We start from the raw sequence: 21127 nt of genomic DNA on the forward strand, positions 1-21127 counted from the left end.
TCTGGCACCTTCCCCGGTGGAGTTGTGCATGGGGTGTGTTTGGAACATTTTGTCACCGGCCGAGTCCAAAATTCAGCGGTTCCCCATCTCAGCCCAGAAAGCAGGAAGAACAACTTTTGTGGTGTCTTTCAGATGCCTACCGGAGCAATGTAAAAAACTACCAGGAGAACTCCTGTCTGGCACCTTCCCCGGTGGAGTTGTGCAGGGGGTGTGTTTGGAACATTTTGTCACCAGCCGACTCCAAAATTCAGCGGTTCCCCATCTCAGCCCAGAAAGCAGGTAGAACATCTTTTGTGGTGTCTTTTAGATGCCTACCAAGGTAGTGTAAAAACTACCAGGAGAACTCCTGTCTGGCACCTTCCGTGGTGGAATTGTGCATGGGGTGTGTTTGGAACATTTTGTCACCGGCCGACTCCAAAATTCAGCTGTTCCCCATCTCAGCCCAGAAAGCAGGAAGAACAACTTTTGTGGTGCCTTTCAGATGCCTACCGTAGCAATGTAAAAGCTACCAGGAGAACTCCTGTCTGGCACCTTCCCCGGTGGAGTTTTGCAGGGGGTGTGTTTGGAACATTTTGTCACCGGCCGAGTCCAAATTTCAGCGGTTCCCCATCTCAGCCCAGAAAGCAGGGTAGAACAACTTTTGTGGGTGCCTTTCAAATGCCTTACCAAGGTAGTGTAAAAAAACTACCAAGAGAACTCCTGTCTGGCACCTTCCCCGGTGGAGTTGTGCATGGGGTGTGGTTTGGAACATTTTGTCACCGGCCCGAGTCCAAAATTCAGCGGTTCCCCATCTCAGCCCAGAAAGCAGGTAGAACAACTTTTGTGGTGCCTTTCAGTGCCTACCAAGGGGTAGTGTAAAATCTACCAGGAGAACTCCTGTCTGGCACCTTCCCCGGTGGAGTTGTGCATGGGTTGTGTTTGGAACATTTGGTCACCGGCCGACTCCAAAATTCAGCGGGTATCCCCCATCTCAGCCCAGAAAGCAGGGAAGAACAACTTTTGTGGTGCCTTTCAAATGCCTACCAAGGTAGTGTAAAAACTACCAAGAGAACTCCTGTCTGGCACCTTCCCCGGTGGAGTTGTGCATGGGGTGTGTTTGGAACATTTTGTCACCAGCCGACTCCAAAATTCAGCTGTTCCCCATCTCAGCCCAGAAAGCAGGTAGAACAACTTTTGTGGTGTCTTTCAGATGCCTACCGGAGCAATGTAAAAACTACCAGGAGAACTCCTGTCTGGCACCTTCCCCGGTGGAGTTGTGCATGGGGTGTGTTTGGAACATTTTTGTCACCAGCCGACTCCAAAATTCAGCGGTTCCCCATCTCAGCCCAGAAGCAGGAAGAAAAAGTTTTGTGGTGTCCTTTGAGGTGCCTACCAGAGCAATGTAAAATCTATCAAGAGAACTCCTGTCTGGCACCTTCCCCGGTGGAGTTGTGCATGGGTGTGTTGTTTGGAACATTTTGTCACCGGCCGACTCCAAAATTCAGCGGTTCCCCATCTCAGCCCAGAAAGGAGGTTAGAACAACTTTTGTGGTGTCTTTCAGATGCCTACCGGAGCAATGTAAAAACTACCAGGAGAACTCCTGTCTGGCACCTTCCCCGGTGGAATTGTGCATGGGGTGTGTTTGGAACATTTTGTCACCAGCCGACTCCAAAATTCAGCTGTTCCCCATCTCAGCCCAGAAAGCAGGAAGAACAACTTTTGTGGTGCCTTTCAGATGCCTACCGTAGCAATGTAAAAGCTACCAGGAGAACTCCTGTCTGGCACCTTCCCCGGTGGAGTTTTGCAGGGGGTGTGTTTTGGAACAATTTTGTCCACCCAGCCGACTCCCAAAATTCAGCGGTTCCCCATCTCAGCCCAGAAAGCAGGTAGGGAACAACTTTTGTGGTGCCTTTCAAATGCCTACCAAGGTAGTGTAAAAACTACCAAGAGAACTCCTGTCTGGCACCTTCCCCGGTGGAGTTGTGCATGGGGGTGTGTTTGGAACATTTTGTCACCGGCCGAGTCCAAAATTCAGCGGTTCCCCATCTCAGCCCAGAAAGCAGGTAGAACAACTTTTGTGGTGCCTTTCAGTGCCTACCAAGGTAGTGTAAAATCTACCAGGAGAACTCCTGTCTGGCACCTTCCCCGGTGGAGTTGTGCATGGGGTGTGTTTGGAACATTTTGTCACCGGCCGACTCCAAAATTCAGCGGTTCCCCATCTCAGCCCAGAAAGCAGGAAGAACAACTTTTGTGGTGCCTTTCAAATGCCTACCAAGGTAGTGTAAAAACTACCAAGAGAACTCCTGTCTGGCACCTTCCCCGGTGGAGTTGTGCATGGGGTGTGTTTGGAACATTTTGTCACCGGCCGACTCCAAAATTCAGCTGTTCCCCATCTCAGCCCAGAAAGCAGGTAGAACAACTTTTGTGGTGTCTTTCAGATGCCTACCGGAGCAATGTAAAAACTACCAGGAGAACTCCTGTCTGGCACCTTCCCCGGTGGAGTTGTGCATGGGGTGTTTTTGGAACATTTTGTCACCAGCCGAGTCCAAAATTCAGCGGTTCCCCATCTCAGCCCAGAAAGCAGGAAGAAAAAGTTTTGTGGTGTCTTTGAGGTGCCTACCAGAGCAATGTAAAATCTATCAAGAGAACTCCTGTCTGGCACCTTCCCCGGTGGAGTTGTACATGGGGTGTGTTTGGAACATTTTGTCACCGGCCGACTCCAAAATTCAGCGGTTCCCCATCTCAGCCCAGAAAGGAGGTAGAACAACTTTTGTGGTGTCTTTCAGATGCCTACCGGAGCAATGTAAAAACTACCAGGAGAACTCCTGTCTGGCACCTTCCCCGGTGGAGTTGTGCAGGGGGTGTGTTTGGAACATTTTGTCACCAGCCGACTCCAAAATTCAGCGGTTCCCCAACTCAGCCCAGAAAGCAGGAAGAACAACTTTTGTGGTGCCTTTCAGCTGCCTACCAAGGTAGTGTAAAAACAACTAAGAGAACTCCTGTCTGGCATCTTCCGTGGTGGAGTTGTGCATGGGGTGTGTTTGGAACATTTTGCCACCAGCCGACTCCAAAATTCAGCGGTTCCCCATCTCAGCCCAGAAAGCAGGAAGAACAACTTTTGTGGTGCCTTTCAGATGCCTACCGTAGCAATGTAAAAGCTACCAGGAGAACTCCTGTCTGGCACCTTCCCCGGTGGAGTTTTGCAGGGGGTGTGTTTGGAACATTTTGTCACCAGCCGAGTCCAAAATTCAGCGGTTCCCCATCTCAGCCCAGAAAGCAGGTAGAACAACTTTTGTGGTGCCTTTCAAATGCCTACCAAGGTAGTGTAAAAACTACCAAGAGAACTCCTGTCTGGCACCTTCCCCGGTGGAGTTGTGCATGGGGTGTGTTTGGAACATTTTGTCACCGGCCGAGTCCAAAATTCAGCGATTCCCCATCTCAGCCCAGAAAGCAGGTAGAACAACTTTTGTGGTGCCTTTCAGTGCCTACCAAGGTAGTGTAAAATCTACCAGGAGAACTCCTGTCTGGCACCTTCCCCGGTGGAGTTGTGCATGGGTTGTGTTTGGAACATTTTGTCACCGGCCGACTCCAAAATTCAGCGGTTCCCCATCTCAGCCCAGAAAGCAGGAAGAACAACTTTTGTGGTGCCTTTCAAATGCCTACCAAGGTAGTGTAAAAACTACCAAGAGAACTCCTGTCTGGCACCTTCCCCGGTGGAGTTGTGCATGGGGTGTGTTTGGAACATTTTGTCACCAGCCGACTCCAAAATTCAGCTGTTCCCCATCTCAGCCCAGAAAGCAGGTAGAACAACTTTTGTGGTGTCTTTCAGATGCCTACCGGAGCAATGTAAAAACTACCAGGAGAACTCCTGTCTGGCACCTTCCCCGGTGGAGTTGTGCATGGGGTGTGTTTGGAACATTTTGTCACCAGCCGACTCCAAAATTCAGCGGTTCCCCATCTCAGCCCAGAAAGCAGGAAGAAAAAGTTTTGTGGTGTCTTTGAGGTGCCTACCAGAGCAATGTAAAATCTATCAAGAGAACTCCTGTCTGGCACCTTCCCCGGTGGAGTTGTGCATGGGGTGTGTTTGGAACATTTTGTCACCGGCCGACTCCAAAATTCAGCGGTTCCCCATCTCAGCCCAGAAAGCAGGAAGAACAACTTTTGTGGTGTCTTTCAGATGCCTACCGGAGCAATGTAAAAACTACCAGGAGAACTCCTGTCTGGCACCTTCCGTGGTGGAATTGTGCATGGGGTGTGTTTGGAACATTTTGTCACCAGCCGACTCCAAAATTCAGCTGTTCCCCATCTCAGCCCAGAAAGCAGGAAGAACAACTTTTGTGGTGCCTTTCAGATGCCTACCGTAGCAATGTAAAAGCTACCAGGAGAACTCCTGTCTGGCACCTTCCCCGGTGGAGTTTTGCAGGGGGTGTGTTTGGAACATTTTGTCACCAGCCGAGTCCAAAATTCAGCGGTTCCCCATCTCAGCCCAGAAAGCAGGTAGAACAACTTTTGTGGTGCCTTTCAAATGCCTACCAAGGTAGTGTAAAAACTACCAGGAGAACTCCTGTCTGGCACCTTCCCCGGTGGAGTTGTGCATGGGGTGTGTTTGGAACATTTTGTCACCGGCCGAGTCCAAAATTCAGCGGTTCCCCATCTCAGCCCAGAAAGCAGGTAGAACAACTTTTGTGGTGCCTTTCAGTGCCTACCAAGGTAGTGTAAAATCTACCAGGAGAACTCCTGTCTGGCACCTTCCCCGGTGGAGTTGTGCATGGGGTGTGTTTGGAACATTTTGTCACCGGCCGACTCCAAAATTCAGCGGTTCCCCATCTCAGCCCAGAAAGCAGGAAGAACAACTTTTGTGGTGCCTTTCAAATGCCTACCAAGGTAGTGTAAAAACTACCAAGAGAACTCCTGTCTGGCACCTTCCCCGGTGGAGTTGTGCATGGGGTGTGTTTGGAACATTTTGTCACCGGCCGACTCCAAAATTCAGCTGTTCCCCATCTCAGCCCAGAAAGCAGGTAGAACAACTTTTGTGGTGTCTTTCAGATGCCTACCGGAGCAATGTAAAAACTACCAGGAGAACTCCTGTCTGGCACCTTCCCCGGTGGAGTTGTGCATGGGGTGTGTTTGGAACATTTTGTCACCAGCCGAGTCCAAAATTCAGCGGTTCCCCATCTCAGCCCAGAAAGCAGGAAGAAAAAGTTTTGTGGTGTCTTTGAGGTGCCTACCAGAGCAATGAAAAATCTATCAAGAGAACTCCTGTCTGGCACCTTCCCCGGTGGAGTTGTACATGGGGTGTGTTTGGAACATTTTGTCACCGGCCGACTCCAAAATTCAGCGGTTCCCCATCTCAGCCCAGAAAGGAGGTAGAACAACTTTTGTGGTGTCTTTCAGATGCCTACCGGAGCAATGTAAAAACTACCAGGAGAACTCCTGTCTGGCACCTTCCCCGGTGGAGTTGTGCAGGGGGTGTGTTTGGAACATTTTGTCACCAGCCGACTCAAAAATTCAGCGGTTCCCCAACTCAGCCAAGAAAGCAGGAAGAACAACTTTTGTGGTGCCTTTCAAATGCCTACCAAGGTAGTGTAAAAACAACTAAGAGAACTCCTGTCTGGCATCTTCCGTGGTGGAGTTGTGCATGGGGTGTGTTTGGAACATTTTGCCACCAGCCGACTCCAAAATTCAGCGGTTCCCCATCTCAGCCCAGAAAGCAGGAAGAACAACTTTTGTGGTGCCTTTCAGATGCCTACCGTAGCAATGTAAAAGCTACCAGGAGAACTCCTGTCTGGCACCTTCCCCGGTGGAGTTTTGCAGGGGGTGTGTTTGGAACATTTTGTCACCAGCCGAGTCCAAAATTCAGCGGTTCCCCATCTCAGCCCAGAAAGCAGGTAGAACAACTTTTGTGGTGCCTTTCAAATGCCTACCAAGGTAGTGTAAAAACTACCAAGAGAACTCCTGTCTGGCACCTTCCCCGGTGGAGTTGTGCATGGGGTGTGTTTGGAACATTTTGTCACCGGCCGAGTCCAAAATTCAGCGGTTCCCCATCTCAGCCCAGAAAGCAGGTAGAACAACTTTTGTGGTGCCTTTCAGTGCCTACCAAGGTAGTGTAAAATCTACCAGGAGAACTCCTGTCTGGCACCTTCCCCGGTGGAGTTGTGCATGGGGTGTGTTTGGAACATTTTGTCACCGGCCGACTCCAAAATTCAGCGGTTCCCCATCTCAGCCCAGAAAGCAGGAAGAACAACTTTTGTGGTGCCTTTCAAATGCCTACCAAGGTAGTGTAAAAACTACTAAGAGAACTCCTGTCTGGCACCTTCCCCGGTGGAGTTGTGCATGGGGTGTGTTTGGAACATTTTGTCACCGGCCGACTCCAAAATTCAGCTGTTCCCCATCTCAGCCCAGAAAGCAGGTAGAACAACTTTTGTGGTGTCTTTCAGATGCCTACCGGAGCAATGTAAAAACTACCAGGAGAACTCCTGTCTGGCACCTTCCCCGGTGGAGTTGTGCATGGGGTGTGTTTGGAACATTTTGTCACCAGCCGAGTCCAAAATTCAGCGGTTCCCCATCTCAGCCCAGAAAGCAGGAAGAAAAAGTTTTGTGGTGTCTTTGAGGTGCCTACCAGAGCAATGTAAAATCTATCAAGAGAACTCCTGTCTGGCACCTTCCCCGGTGGAGTTGTACATGGGGTGTGTTTGGAACATTTTGTCACCGGCCGACTCCAAAATTCAGCGGTTCCCCATCTCAGCCCAGAAAGGAGGTAGAACAACTTTTGTGGTGTCTTTCAGATGCCTACCGGAGCAATGTAAAAACTACCAGGAGAACTCCTGTCTGGCACCTTCCCCGGTGGAGTTGTGCAGGGGGTGTGTTTGGAACATTTTGTCACCAGCCGACTCAAAAATTCAGCGGTTCCCCAACTCAGCCCAGAAAGCAGGAAGAACAACTTTTGTGGTGCCTTTCAGCTGCCTACCAAGGTAGTGTAAAAACAACTAAGAGAACTCCTGTCTGGCATCTTCCGTGGTGGAGTTGTGCATGGGGTGTGTTTGGAACATTTTGCCACCAGCCGACTCCAAAATTCAGCGGTTCCCCATCTCAGCCCAGAAAGCAGGAAGAACAACTTTTGTGGTGCCTTTCAAATGCCTACCAAGGTAGTGTAAAAACTACCAAGAGAACTCCTGTCTGGCACCTTCCCCGGTGGAGTTGTGCATGGGGTGTGTTTGGAACATTTTGTCACCGCCGAGTCCAAAATTCAGCGGTTCCCCATCTCAGCCCAGAAAGCAGGTAGAACAACTTTTGTGGTGCCTTTCAGGTGCCTACCAAGGTAGTGTAAAAACTACCAGGAGAACTCCTGTCTGGCACCTTCCCCGGTGGAGTTGTGCAGGGGGTGTGTTTGGAACATTTTGTCACCAGCCGACTCCAAAATTCAGCGGTTCCCCATCTCAGCCCAGAAAGCAGGAAGAACAACTTTTGTGGTGCCTTTCAAATGCCTACCAAGGTAGTGTAAAAACTACCAGGAGAACTCCTGTCTGGCACCTTCCCCGGTGGAGTTGTGCATGGGGTGTGTTTGGAACATTTTGTCACCGGCCGACTCCAAAATTCAGCGGTTCCCCATCTCAGCCCAGAAAGCAGGTACAACAACTTTTGTGGTGTCTTTCAGATGCCTACCGGAGCAATGTAAAAACTACCAGGAGAACTCCTGTCTGGCACCTTCCCCGGTGGAGTTGTGCATGGGGTGTGTTTGGAACATTTTGCCACCAGCCGACTCCAAAATTCAGCGGTTCCCCATCTCAGCCCAGAAAGCAGGAAGAAAAAGTTTTGTGGTGTCTTTGAGGTGCCTACCAGAGCAATGTAAAATCTATCAAGAGAACTCCTGTCTGGCACCTTCCCCGGTGGAGTTGTGCATGGGGTGTGTTTGGAACATTTTGTCACCGGCCGACTCCAAAATTCAGCGGTTCCCCATCTCAGCCCAGAAAGGAGGTAGAACAACTTTTGTGGTGTCTTTCAGATGCCTACCGGAGCAATGTAAAAACTACCAGGAGAACTCCTGTCTGGCACCTTCCCCGGTGGAGTTGTGCATGGGGTGTGTTTGGAACATTTTGTCACCAGCCGACTCCAAAATTCAGCGGTTCCCCATCTCAGCCCAGAAAGCAGGAAGAACAACTTTTGTGGTGCCTTTCAGCTGCCTACCAAGGTAGTGTAAAAACTACTAAGAGAACTCCTGTCTGGCACCTTCCCCGGTGGAGTTGTGCATGGGGTGTGTTTGGAACATTTTGTCACCAGCCGACTCCAAAATTCAGCTGTTCCCCATCTCAGCCCAGAAAGCAGGTAGAACAACTTTTGTGGTGTCTTTTAGATGCCTACCAAGGTAGTGTAAAAACTACCAAGAGAACTCCTGTCTGGCACCTTCCCCGGTGGAGTTGTGCAGGGGGTGTGTTTGGAACATTTTGTCACCGGCCGAGTCCAAAATTCAGCGGTTCCCCATCTCAGCCCAGAAAGCAGGAAGAACAACTTTTGTGGTGCCTTTCAAATGCCTACCAAGGTAGTGTAAAAACTACCAAGAGAACTCCTGTCTGGCACCTTCCCCGGTGGAGTTGTGCAGGGGGTGTGTTTGGAACATTTTGTCACCGGCCGACTCCAAAATTCAGCGGTTCCCCATCTCAGCCCAGAAAGCAGGTAGAACAACTTTTGTGGTGTCTTTCAGATGCCTACCAAGGTATAGTAAAAACTACCAGGAGAACTCCTGTCTGGCACCTTCCGTGGTGGAATTGTGCATGGGGTGTGTTTGGAACATTTTGTCACCGGCCGACTCCAAAATTCAGCGGTTCCCCATCTCAGCCCAGAAAGCAGGAAGAACAACTTTTGTGGTGCCTTTCAGATGCCTACCGGAGCAATGTAAAAACTACCAGGAGAACTCCTGTCTGGCACCTTCCCCGGTGGAGTTTTGCAGGGGGTGTGTTTGGAACATTTTGCCACCAGCCGAGTCCAAAATTCAGCGGTTCCCCATCTCAGCCCAGAAAGCAGGTAGAACAACTTTTGTGGTGCCTTTCAGCTGCCTACCAAGGTAGTGTAAAAACTACCAGGAGAACTCCTGTCTGGCACCTTCCCCGGTGGAGTTGTGCATGGGGTGTGTTTGGAACATTTTGTCACCAGCCGACTCCAAAATTCAGCGGTTCCCCATCTCAGCCCAGAAAGCAGGTAGAACAACTTTTGTGGTGCCTTTCAGCTGCCTACCAAGGTAGTGTAAAAACAACTAAGGGAACTCCTGTCTGGCACCTTCCCCGGTGGAGTTGTGCATGGGGTGTGTTTGGAACATTTTGTCACCAGCCGACTCCAAAATTCAGCTCTTCCCCATCTCAGCCCAGAAAGCAGGAAGAACAACTTTTGTGGTGTCTTTCAGCTGCCTACCAAGGTAGTGTAAAAACAACTAAGAGAACTCCTGTCTGGCACCTTCCCCGGTGGAGTTGTGCATGGGGTGTGTTTGGAACATTTTGCCACCAGCCGACTCCAAAATTCAGCGGTTCCCCATCTCAGCCCAGAAAGCAGGAAGAACAACTTTTGTGGTGCCTTTCAAATGCCTACCAAGGTAGTGTAAAAACTACCAAGAGAACTCCTGTCTGGCACCTTCCCCGGTGGAGTTGTGCATGGGGTGTGTTTGGAACATTTTGTCACCGGCCGACTCCAAAATTCAGCTGTTCCCCATCTCAGCCCAGAAAGCAGGTAGAACAACTTTTGTGGTGTCTTTCAGATGCCTACCGGAGCAATGTAAAAACTACCAGGAGAACTCCTGTCTGGCACCTTCCCCGGTGGAGTTGTGCATGGGGTGTGTTTGGAACATTTTGTCACCAGCCGACTCCAAAATTCAGCGGTTCCCCATCTCAGCCCAGAAAGCAGGAAGAAAAAGTTTTGTGGTGTCTTTGAGGTGCCTACCAGAGCAATGTAAAATCTATCAAGAGAACTCCTGTCTGGCACCTTCCCCGGTGGAGTTGTACATGGGGTGTGTTTGGAACATTTTGTCACCGGCCGACTCCAAAATTCAGCGGTTCCCCATCTCAGCCCAGAAAGGAGGTAGAACAACTTTTGTGGTGTCTTTCAGATGCCTACCGGAGCAATGTAAAAACTACCAGGAGAACTCCTGTCTGGCACCTTCCCCGGTGGAGTTGTGCAGGGGGTGTGTTTGGAACATTTTGTCACCAGCCGACTCAAAAATTCAGCGGTTCCCCAACTCAGCCCAGAAAGCAGGAAGAACAACTTTTGTGGTGCCTTTCAGCTGCCTACCAAGGTAGTGTAAAAACAACTAAGAGAACTCCTGTCTGGCATCTTCCGTGGTGGAGTTGTGCATGGGGTGTGTTTGGAACATTTTGCCACCAGCCGACTCCAAAATTCAGCGGTTCCCCATCTCAGCCCAGAAAGCAGGAAGAACAACTTTTGTGGTGCCTTTCAAATGCCTACCAAGGTAGTGTAAAAACTACCAAGAGAACTCCTGTCTGGCACCTTCCCCGGTGGAGTTGTGCATGGGGTGTGTTTGGAACATTTTGTCACCGCCGAGTCCAAAATTCAGCGGTTCCCCATCTCAGCCCAGAAAGCAGGTAGAACAACTTTTGTGGTGCCTTTCAGGTGCCTACCAAGGTAGTGTAAAAACTACCAGGAGAACTCCTGTCTGGCACCTTCCCCGGTGGAGTTGTGCAGGGGGTGTGTTTGGAACATTTTGTCACCAGCCGACTCCAAAATTCAGCGGTTCCCCATCTCAGCCCAGAAAGCAGGAAGAACAACTTTTGTGGTGCCTTTCAAATGCCTACCAAGGTAGTGTAAAAACTACCAGGAGAACTCCTGTCTGGCACCTTCCCCGGTGGAGTTGTGCATGGGGTGTGTTTGGAACATTTTGTCACCAGCCGAGTCCAAAATTCAGCGGTTCCCCATCTCAGCCCAGAAAGCAGGTACAACAACTTTTGTGGTGTCTTTCAGATGCCTACCGGAGCAATGTAAAAACTACCAGGAGAACTCCTGTCTGGCACCTTCCCCGGTGGAGTTGTGCAGGGGGTGTGTTTGGAACATTTTGTCACCAGCCGACTCAAAAATTCAGCGGTTCCCCAACTCAGCCCAGAAAGCAGGAAGAACAACTTTTGTGGTGCCTTTCAGCTGCCTACCAAGGTAGTGTAAAAACAACTAAGAGAACTCCTGTCTGGCATCTTCCGTGGTGGAGTTGTGCATGGGGTGTGTTTGGAACATTTTGCCACCAGCCGACTCCAAAATTCAGCGGTTCCCCATCTCAGCCCAGAAAGCAGGAAGAACAACTTTTGTGGTGCCTTTCAAATGCCTACCAAGGTAGTGTAAAAACTACCAAGAGAACTCCTGTCTGGCACCTTCCCCGGTGGAGTTGTGCATGGGGTGTGTTTGGAACATTTTGTCACCGCCGAGTCCAAAATTCAGCGGTTCCCCATCTCAGCCCAGAAAGCAGGTAGAACAACTTTTGTGGTGCCTTTCAGGTGCCTACCAAGGTAGTGTAAAAACTACCAGGAGAACTCCTGTCTGGCACCTTCCCCGGTGGAGTTGTGCAGGGGGTGTGTTTGGAACATTTTGTCACCAGCCGACTCCAAAATTCAGCGGTTCCCCATCTCAGCCCAGAAAGCAGGAAGAACAACTTTTGTGGTGCCTTTCAAATGCCTACCAAGGTAGTGTAAAAACTACCAGGAGAACTCCTGTCTGGCACCTTCCCCGGTGGAGTTGTGCATGGGGTGTGTTTGGAACATTTTGTCACCAGCCGACTCCAAAATTCAGCGGTTCCCCATCTCAGCCCAGAAAGCAGGAAGTAAAAGTTTTGTGGTGTCTTTGAGGTGCCTACCAGAGCAATGTAAAATCTATCAAGAGAACTCCTGTCTGGCACCTTCCCCGGTGGAGTTGTGCATGGGGTGTGTTTGGAACATTTTGTCACCGGCCGACTCCAAAATTCAGCGGTTCCCCATCTCAGCCCAGAAAGGAGGTAGAACAACTTTTGTGGTGTCTTTCAGATGCCTACCGGAGCAATGTAAAAACAACTAAGAGAACTCCTGTCTGGCACCTTCCCCGGTGGAGTTGTGCATGGGGTGTATTTGGAACATTTTGTCACCAGCCGACTCCAAAATTCAGCGGTTCCCCATCTCAGCCCAGAAAGCAGGAAGAACAACTTTTGTGGTGCCTTTCAGCTGCCTACCAAGGTAGTGTAAAAACAACTAAGAGAACTCCTGTCTGGCATCTTCCGTGGTGGAGTTGTGCATGGGGTGTGTTTGGAACATTTTGTCACCGGCCGACTCCAAAATTCAGCTGTTCCCCATCTCAGCCCAGAAAGCAGGAAGAACAACTTTTGTGGTGCCTTTCAGATGCCTACCGTAGCAATGTAAAAGCTACCAGGAGAACTCCTGTCTGGCACCTTCCCCGGTGGAGTTTTGCAGGGGGTGTGTTTGGAACATTTTGTCACCAGCCGAGTCCAAAATTCAGCGGTTCCCCATCTCAGCCCAGAAAGCAGGTAGAACAACTTTTGTGGTGCCTTTCAAATGCCTACCAAGGTAGTGTAAAAACTACCAAGAGAACTCCTGTCTGGCACCTTCCCCGGTGGAGTTGTGCATGGGGTGTGTTTGGAACATTTTGTCACCGGCCGAGTCCAAAATTCAGCGGTTCCCCATCTCAGCCCAGAAAGCAGGTAGAACAACTTTTGTGGTGCCTTTCAGTGCCTACCAAGGTAGTGTAAAATCTACCAGGAGAACTCCTGTCTGGCACCTTCCCCGGTGGAGTTGTGCATGGGGTGTGTTTGGAACATTTTGTCACCAGCCGACTCCAAAATTCAGCTGTTCCCCATCTCAGCCCAGAAAGCAGGTAGAACAACTTTTGTGGTGTCTTTCAGATGCCTACCGGAGCAATGTAAAAACTACCAGGAGAACTCCTGTCTGGCACCTTCCCCGGTGGAGTTGTGCATGGGGTGTGTTTGGAACATTTTGTCACCAGCCGACTCCAAAATTCAGCGGTTCCCCATCTCAGCCCAGAAAGCAGGAAGAAAAAGTTTTGTGGTGTCTTTGAGGTGCCTACCAGAGCAATGTAAAATCTATCAAGAGAACTCCTGTCTGGCACCTTCCCCGGTGGAGTTGTGCATGGGGTGTGTTTGGAACATTTTGTCACCAGCCGACTCCAAAATTCAGCGGTTCCCCATCTCAGCCCAGAAAGCAGGAAGAACAACTTTTGTGGTGTCTTTGAGGTGCCTACCAGAGCAATGTAAAATCTATCAAGAGAACTCCTGTCTGGCACCTTCCCCGGTGGAGTTGTGCATGGGGTGTGTTTGGAACATTTTGTCACCGGCCGACTCCAAAATTCAGCGGTTCCCCATCTCAGCCCAGAAAGGAGGTAGAACAACTTTTGTGGTGTCTTTCAGATGCCTACCGGAGCAATGTAAAAACTACCAGGAGAACTCCTGTCTGGCACCTTCCCCGGTGGAGTTGTGCAGGGGGTGTATTTGGAACATTTTGTCACCAGCCGACTCCAAAATTCAGCGGTTCCCCATCTCAGCCCAGAAAGCAGGAAGAACAACTTTTGTGGTGCCTTTCAGCTGCCTACCAAGGTAGTGTAAAAACAACTAAGAGAACTCCTGTCTGGCACCTTCCCCGGTGGAGTTGTGCATGGGGTGTGTTTGGAACATTTTGTCACCAGCCGACTCCAAAATTCAGCTGTTCCCCATCTCAGCCCAGAAAGCAGGTAGAACAACTTTTGTGGTGTCTTTTAGATGCCTACCAAGGTAGTGTAAAAACTACCAAGAGAACTCCTGTCTGGCACCTTCCCCGGTGGAGTTGTGCAGGGGGTGTGTTTGGAACATTTTGTCACCGGCCGACTCCAAAATTCAGCGGTTCCCCATCTCAGCCCAGAAAGCAGGAAGAACAACTTTTGTGGTGCCTTTCAAATGCCTACCAAGGTAGTGTAAAAACTACCAAGAGAACTCCTGTCTGGCACCTTCCCCGGTGGAGTTGTGCATGGGGTGTGTTTGGAACATTTTGTCACCAGCCGACTCCAAAATTCAGCGGTTCCCCATCTCAGCCCAGAAAGCAGGAAGAACAACTTTTGTGGTGCCTTTCAGATGCCTACCGTAGCAATGTAAAAGCTACCAGGAGAACTCCTGTCTGGCACCTTCCCCGGTGGAGTTTTGCAGGGGGTGTGTTTGGAACATTTTGTCACCAGCCGAGTCCAAAATTCAGCGGTTCCCCATCTCAGCCCAGAAAGCAGGTAGAACAACTTTTGTGGTGCCTTTCAAATGCCTACCAAGGTAGTGTAAAAACTACCAAGAGAACTCCTGTCTGGCACCTTCCCCGGTGGAGTTGTGCATGGGGTGTGTTTGGAACATTTTGTCACCGGCCGAGTCCAAAATTCAGCGGTTCCCCATCTCAGCCCAGAAAGCAGGTAGAACAACTTTTGTGGTGCCTTTCAGTGCCTACCAAGGTAGTGTAAAATCTACCAGGAGAACTCCTGTCTGGCACCTTCCCCGGTGGAGTTGTGCATGGGGTGTGTTTGGAACATTTTGTCACCAGCCGACTCCAAAATTCAGCTGTTCCCCATCTCAGCCCAGAAAGCAGGTAGAACAACTTTTGTGGTGTCTTTCAGATGCCTACCGGAGCAATGTAAAAACTACCAGGAGAACTCCTGTCTGGCACCTTCCCCGGTGGAGTTGTGCATGGGGTGTGTTTGGAACATTTTGTCACCAGCCGACTCCAAAATTCAGCGGTTCCCCATCTCAGCCCAGAAAGCAGGAAGAAAAAGTTTTGTGGTGTCTTTGAGGTGCCTACCAGAGCAATGTAAAATCTATCAAGAGAACTCCTGTCTGGCACCTTCCCCGGTGGAGTTGTGCATGGGGTGTGTTTGGAACATTTTGTCACCAGCCGACTCCAAAATTCAGCGGTTCCCCATCTCAGCCCAGAAAGCAGGAAGAAAAAGTTTTGTGGTGTCTTTGAGGTGCCTACCAGAGCAATGTAAAATCTATCAAGAGAACTCCTGTCTGGCACCTTCCCCGGTGGAGTTGTGCATGGGGTGTGTTTGGAACATTTTGTCACCGGCCGACTCCAAAATTCAGCGGTTCCCCATCTCAGCCCAGAAAGCAGGTAGAACAACTTTTGTGGTGTCTTTTAGATGCCTACCAAGGTAGTGTAAAAACTACCAAGAGAACTCCTGTCTGGCACCTTCCCCGGTGGAGTTGTGCAGGGGGTGTGTTTGGAACATTTTGTCACCGGCCGACTCCAAAATTCAGCGGTTCCCCATCTCAGCCCAGAAAGCAGGAAGAACAACTTTTGTGGTGCCTTTCAAATGCCTACCAAGGTAGTGTAAAAACTACCAAGAGAACTCCTGTCTGGCACCTTCCCCGGTGGAGTTGTGCATGGGGTGTGTTTGGAACATTTTGTCACCGGCCGACTCCAAAATTCAGCGGTTCCCCATCTCAGCCCAGAAAGCAGGTACAACAACTTTTGTGGTGTCTTTCAGATGCCTACCAAGGTATAGTAAAAACTACCAGGAGAACTCCTGTCTGGCACCTTCCGTGGTGGAATTGTGCATGGGGTGTGTTTGGAACATTTTGTCACCGGCCGACTCCAAAATTCAGCGGTTCCCCATCTCAGCCCAGAAAGCAGGAAGAACAACTTTTGTGGTGCCTTTCAGATGCCTACCGGAGCAATGTAAAAACTACCAGGAGAACTCCTGTCTGGCACCTTCCCCGGTGGAGTTTTGCAGGGGGTGTGTTTGGAACATTTTGCCACCAGCCGAGTCCAAAATTCAGCGGTTCCCCATCTCAGCCCAGAAAGCAGGTACAACAACTTTTGTGGTGCCTTTCAGCTGCCTACCAAGGTAGTGTAAAAACTACCAACAGAACTCCTGTCTGGCACCTTCCTCGGTGGAGTTGTGCATGGGGTGTGTTTGGAACATTTTGTCACCAGCCGACTCCAAAATTCAGCGGTTCCCCATCTCAGCCCAGAAAGCAGGTAGAACAACTTTTGTGGTGCCTTTCAGCTGGGTACCAAGGTAGTGTAAAAACAACTAAGAGAACTCCTGTCTGGCACCTTCCCCGGTGGAGTTGTGCATGGGGTGTGTTTGGAACATTTTGTCACCAGCTGACTCCAAAATTCAGCTGTTCCCCATCTCAGCCCAGAAAGCAGGAAGAACAACTTTTGTGGTGCCTTTCAGATGCCTACCGTAGCAATGTAAAAGCTACCAGGAGAACTCCTGTCTGGCACCTTCCCCGGTGGAGTTTTGCAGGGGGTGTGTTTGGAACATTTTGTCACCAGCCGAGTCCAAAATTCAGCGGTTCCCCATCTCAGCCCAGAAAGCAGGTAGAACAACTTTTGTGGTGCCTTTCAAATGCCTACCAAGGTAGTGTAAAAACTACCAAGAGAACTCCTGTCTGGCACCTTCCCCGGTGGAGTTGTGCATGGGGTGTGTTTGGAACATTTTGTCACCGGCCGACTCCAAAATTCAGCGGTTCCCCATCTCAGCCCAGAAAGCAGGTAGAACAACTTTTGTGGTGCCTTTCAGTGCCTACCAAGGTAGTGTAAAATCTACCAGGAGAACTCCTGTCTGGCACCTTCCCCGGTGGAGTTGTGCATGGGTTGTGTTTGGAACATTTTGTCACCGGCCGACTCCAAAATTCAGCGGTTCCCCATCTCAGCCCAGAAAGCAGGAAGAACAACTTTTGTGGTGCCTTTCAAATGCCTACCAAGGTAGTGTAAAAACTACCAAGAGAACTCCTGTCTGGCACCTTCCCCGGTGGAGTTGTGCATGGGGTGTGTTTGGAACATTTTGTCACCAGCCGACTCCAAAATTCAGCTGTTCCCCATCTCAGCCCAGAAAGCAGGTAGAACAACTTTTGTGGTGTCTTTCAGATGCCTACCGGAGCAATGTAAAAACTACCAGGAGAACTCCTGTCTGGCACCTTCCCCGGTGGAGTTGTGCATGGGGTGTGTTTGGAACATTTTGTCACCGGCCGACTCCAAAATTCAGCGGTTCCCCATCTCAGCCCAGAAAGCAGGAAGAAAAAGTTTTGTGGTGTCTTTGAGGTGCCTACCAGAGCAATGTAAAATCTATCAAGAGAACTCCTGTCTGGCACCTTCCCCGGTGGAGTTGTACATGGGGTGTGTTTGGAACATTTTGTCACCGGCCGACTCCAAAATTCAGCGGTTCCCCATCTCAGCCCAGAAAGGAGGTAGAACAACTTTTGTGGTGTCTTTCAGATGCCTACCGGAGCAATGTAAAAACTACCAGGAGAACTCCTGTCTGGCACCTTCCCCGGTGGAGTTGTGCAGGGGGTGTGTTTGGAACATTTTGTCACCAGCCGACTCCAAAATTCAGCGGTTCCCCAACTCAGCCCAGAAAGCAGGAAGAACAACTTTTGTGGTGCCTTTCAGCTGCCTACCAAGGTAGTGTAAAAACAACTAAGAGAACTCCTGTCTGGCATCTTCCGTGGTGGAGTTGTGCATGGGGTGTGTTTGGAACATTTTGTCACCGGCCGACTCCAAAATTCAGCGGTTCCCCATCTCAGCCCAGAAAGCAGGAAGAACAACTTTTGTGGTGCCTTTCAGATGCCTACCGTAGCAATGTAAAAGCTACCAGGAGAACTCCTGTCTGGCACCTTCCCCGGTGGAGTTGTACATGGGGTGTGTTTGGAACATTTTGTCACCGGCCGACTCCAAAATTCAGCGGTTCCCCATCTCAGCCCAGAAAGGAGGTAGAACAACTTTTGTGGTGTCTTTCAGATGCCTACCGGAGCAATGTAAAAACTACCAGGAGAACTCCTGTCTGGCACCTTCCCCGGTGGAGTTGTGCAGGGGGTGTGTTTGGAACATTTTGTCACCAGCCGACTCCAAAATTCAGCGGTTCCCCAACTCAGCCCAGAAAGCAGGAAGAACAACTTTTGTGGTGCCTTTCAGCTGCCTACCAAGGTAGTGTAAAAACAACTAAGAGAACTCCTGTCTGGCATCTTCCGTGGTGGAGTTGTGCATGGGGTGTGTTTGGAACATTTTGTCACCGGCCGACTCCAAAATTCAGCGGTTCCCCATCTCAGCCCAGAAAGCAGGAAGAACAACTTTTGTGGTGCCTTTCAGATGCCTACCGTAGCAATGTAAAAGCTACCAGGAGAACTCCTGTCTGGCACCTTCCCCGGTGGAGTTTTGCAGGGGGTGTGTTTGGAACATTTTGTCACCAGCCGAGTCCAAAATTCAGCGATTCCCCATCTCAGCCCAGAAAGCAGGTAGAACAACTTTTGTGGTGCCTTTCAGTGCCTACCAAGGTAGTGTAAAATCTACCAGGAGAACTCCTGTCTGGCACCTTCCCCGGTGGAGTTGTGCATGGGTTGTGTTTGGAACATTTTGTCACCGGCCGACTCCAAAATTCAGCGGTTCCCCATCTCAGCCCAGAAAGCAGGAAGAACAACTTTTGTGGTGCCTTTCAAATGCCTACCAAGGTAGTGTAAAAACTACCAAGAGAACTCCTGTCTGGCACCTTCCCCGGTGGAGTTGTGCATGGGGTGTGTTTGGAACATTTTGTCACCAGCCGACTCCAAAATTCAGCTGTTCCCCATCTCAGCCCAGAAAGCAGGTAGAACAACTTTTGTGGTGTCTTTCAGATGCCTACCGGAGCAATGTAAAAACTACCAGGAGAACTCCTGTCTGGCACCTTCCCCGGTGGAGTTGTGCATGGGGTGTGTTTGGAACATTTTGTCACCAGCCGACTCCAAAATTCAGCGGTTCCCCATCTCAGCCCAGAAAGCAGGAAGAACAACTTTTGTGGTGCCTTTCAGATGCCTACCGGAGCAATGTAAAAACTACCAGGAGAACTCCTGTCTGGCACCTTCCCCGTTGGAGTTGTGCATGGGCTGTGTTTGGAACATTTTGTCACCGGCCGACTCCAAAATTCAGCGGTTCCCCATCTCAGCCCAGAAAGCAGGTAGAACAACTTTTGTGGTGTCTTTCAGATGCCTACCGGAGCAATGTAAAAACTACCAGGAGAACTCCTGTCTGGCACCTTCCGTGGTGGAGTTGTGCATGGGGTGTGTTTGGAACATTTTGTCACCAGCCGAGTCCAAAATTCAGCGTTTCCCCATCTCAGCCCAGAAAGCAGATAGAACAACTTTTGTGGTGCCTTTCAGCTGCTTACCAAGGTAGTGTAAAATCTACCAGGAGAACTCCTGTCTGGCACCTTCCCCGGTGGAGTTGTGCATGGGGTGTGTTTGGAACATTTTGTCACCGGCCGACTCCAAAATTCAGCTCTTCCCCATCTCAGCCCAGAAAGCAGGAAGAACAACTTTTGTGGTGCCTTTCAAATGCCTACCAAGGTAGTGTAAAAACTACCAAGAGAACTCCTGTCTGGCACCTTCCCCGGTGGAGTTGTGCATGGGGTGTGTTTGGAACATTTTGTCACCGGCCGACTCCAAAATTCAGCTGTTCCCCATCTCAGCCCAGAAAGCAGGTAGAACAACTTTTGTGGTGTCTTTCAGATGCCTACCGGAGCAATGTAAAAACTACCAGGAGAACTCCTGTCTGGCACCTTCCCCGGTGGAGTTGTGCATGGGGTGTGTTTGGAACATTTTGTCACCAGCCGAGTCCAAAATTCAGCGGTTCCCCATCTCAGCCCAGAAAGCAGGAAGAAAAAGTTTTGTGGTGTCTTTGAGGTGCCTACCAGAGCAATGTAAAATCTATCAAGAGAACTCCTGTCTGGCACCTTCCCCGGTGGAGTTGTACATGGGGTGTGTTTGGAACATTTTGTCACCGGCCGACTCCAAAATTCAGCGGTTCCCCATCTCAGCCCAGAAAGGAGGTAGAACAACTTTTGTGGTGTCTTTCAGATGCCTACCGGAGCAATGTAAAAACTACCAGGAGAACTCCTGTCTGGCACCTTCCCCGGTGGAGTTGTGCAGGGGGTGTGTTTGGAACATTTTGTCACCATCCGACTCCAAAATTCAGCGGTTCCCCAACTCAGCCCAGAAAGCAGGAAGAACAACTTTTGTGGTGCCTTTCAGCTGCCTACCAAGGTAGTGTAAAAACAACTAAGAGAACTCCTGTCTGGCATCTTCCGTGGTGGAGTTGTGCATGGGGTGTGTTTGGAACATTTTGCCACCAGCCGACTCCAAAATTCAGCGGTTCCCCATCTCAGCCCAGAAAGCAGGAAGAACAACTTTTGTGGTGCCTTTCAGATGCCTACCGTAGCAATGTAAAAGCTACCAGGAGAACTCCTGTCTGGCACCTTCCCCGGTGGAGTTTTGCAGGGGGTGTGTTTGGAACATTTTGTCACCAGCCGAGTCCAAAATTCAGCGGTTCCCCATCTCAGCCCAGAAAGCAGGTAGAACAACTTTTGTGGTGTCTTTCAGATGCCTACCGGAGCAATGTAAAATCTATCAAGAGAACTCCTTTCTGGCACCTTCCCCGGTGGAGTTGTGCAGGGGGTGTGTTTGGAACATTTTGTCACCGGCCGAGTCCAAAATTCAGCGGTTCCCCAACTCAGCCCAGAAAGCAGGAAGAACAACTTTTCTTGTGTCTTTCAGGTGCCTACCAAGGTAGTGTAAAATCTATCAAGAGAACTCCTTTCTGGCACCTTCCCCGGTGGAGTTGTGCATGGGGTCTGTTTGGAACATTTTGCCACCAGCCGACTCCAAAATTCAGCGTTTCCCCATCTCAGCCCAGAAAGCAGGTAGAACAACTTTTGTGGTGTCTTTTAGATGCCTACCAAGGTAGTGTAAAAACTACCAAGAGAACTCCTGTCTGGCACCTTCCCCGGTGGAGTTGTGCAGGGGGTGTGTTTGGAACATTTTGTCACCGGCCGACTCCAAAATTCAGCGGTTCCCCATCTCAGCCCAGAAAGCAGGAAGAACAACTTTTGTGGTGTCTTTTTGATGCCTACCAAGGTAGTGTAAAACGTACCAAGAGAACTCCTGTCTGGCACCTTCCCCGGTGGAGTTGTGCATGGGGTGTGTTTGGAACATTTTGTCACCAGCCGAGTCCAAAATTCAGCGGTTCCCCATCTCAGCCCAGAAAGCAGGAAGAAAAAGTTTTGTGGTGTCTTTGAGGTGCCTACCAGAGCAATGTAAAATCTATCAAGAGAACTCCTGTCTGGCACCTTCCCCGGTGGAGTTGTACATGGGGTGTGTTTGGAACATTTTGTCACCGG

This window comes from Falco biarmicus, chromosome 15, assembly GCF_023638135.1.
Source record: "Falco biarmicus isolate bFalBia1 chromosome 15, bFalBia1.pri, whole genome shotgun sequence".
Classification (NCBI taxonomy): domain Eukaryota; kingdom Metazoa; phylum Chordata; class Aves; order Falconiformes; family Falconidae; genus Falco; species Falco biarmicus.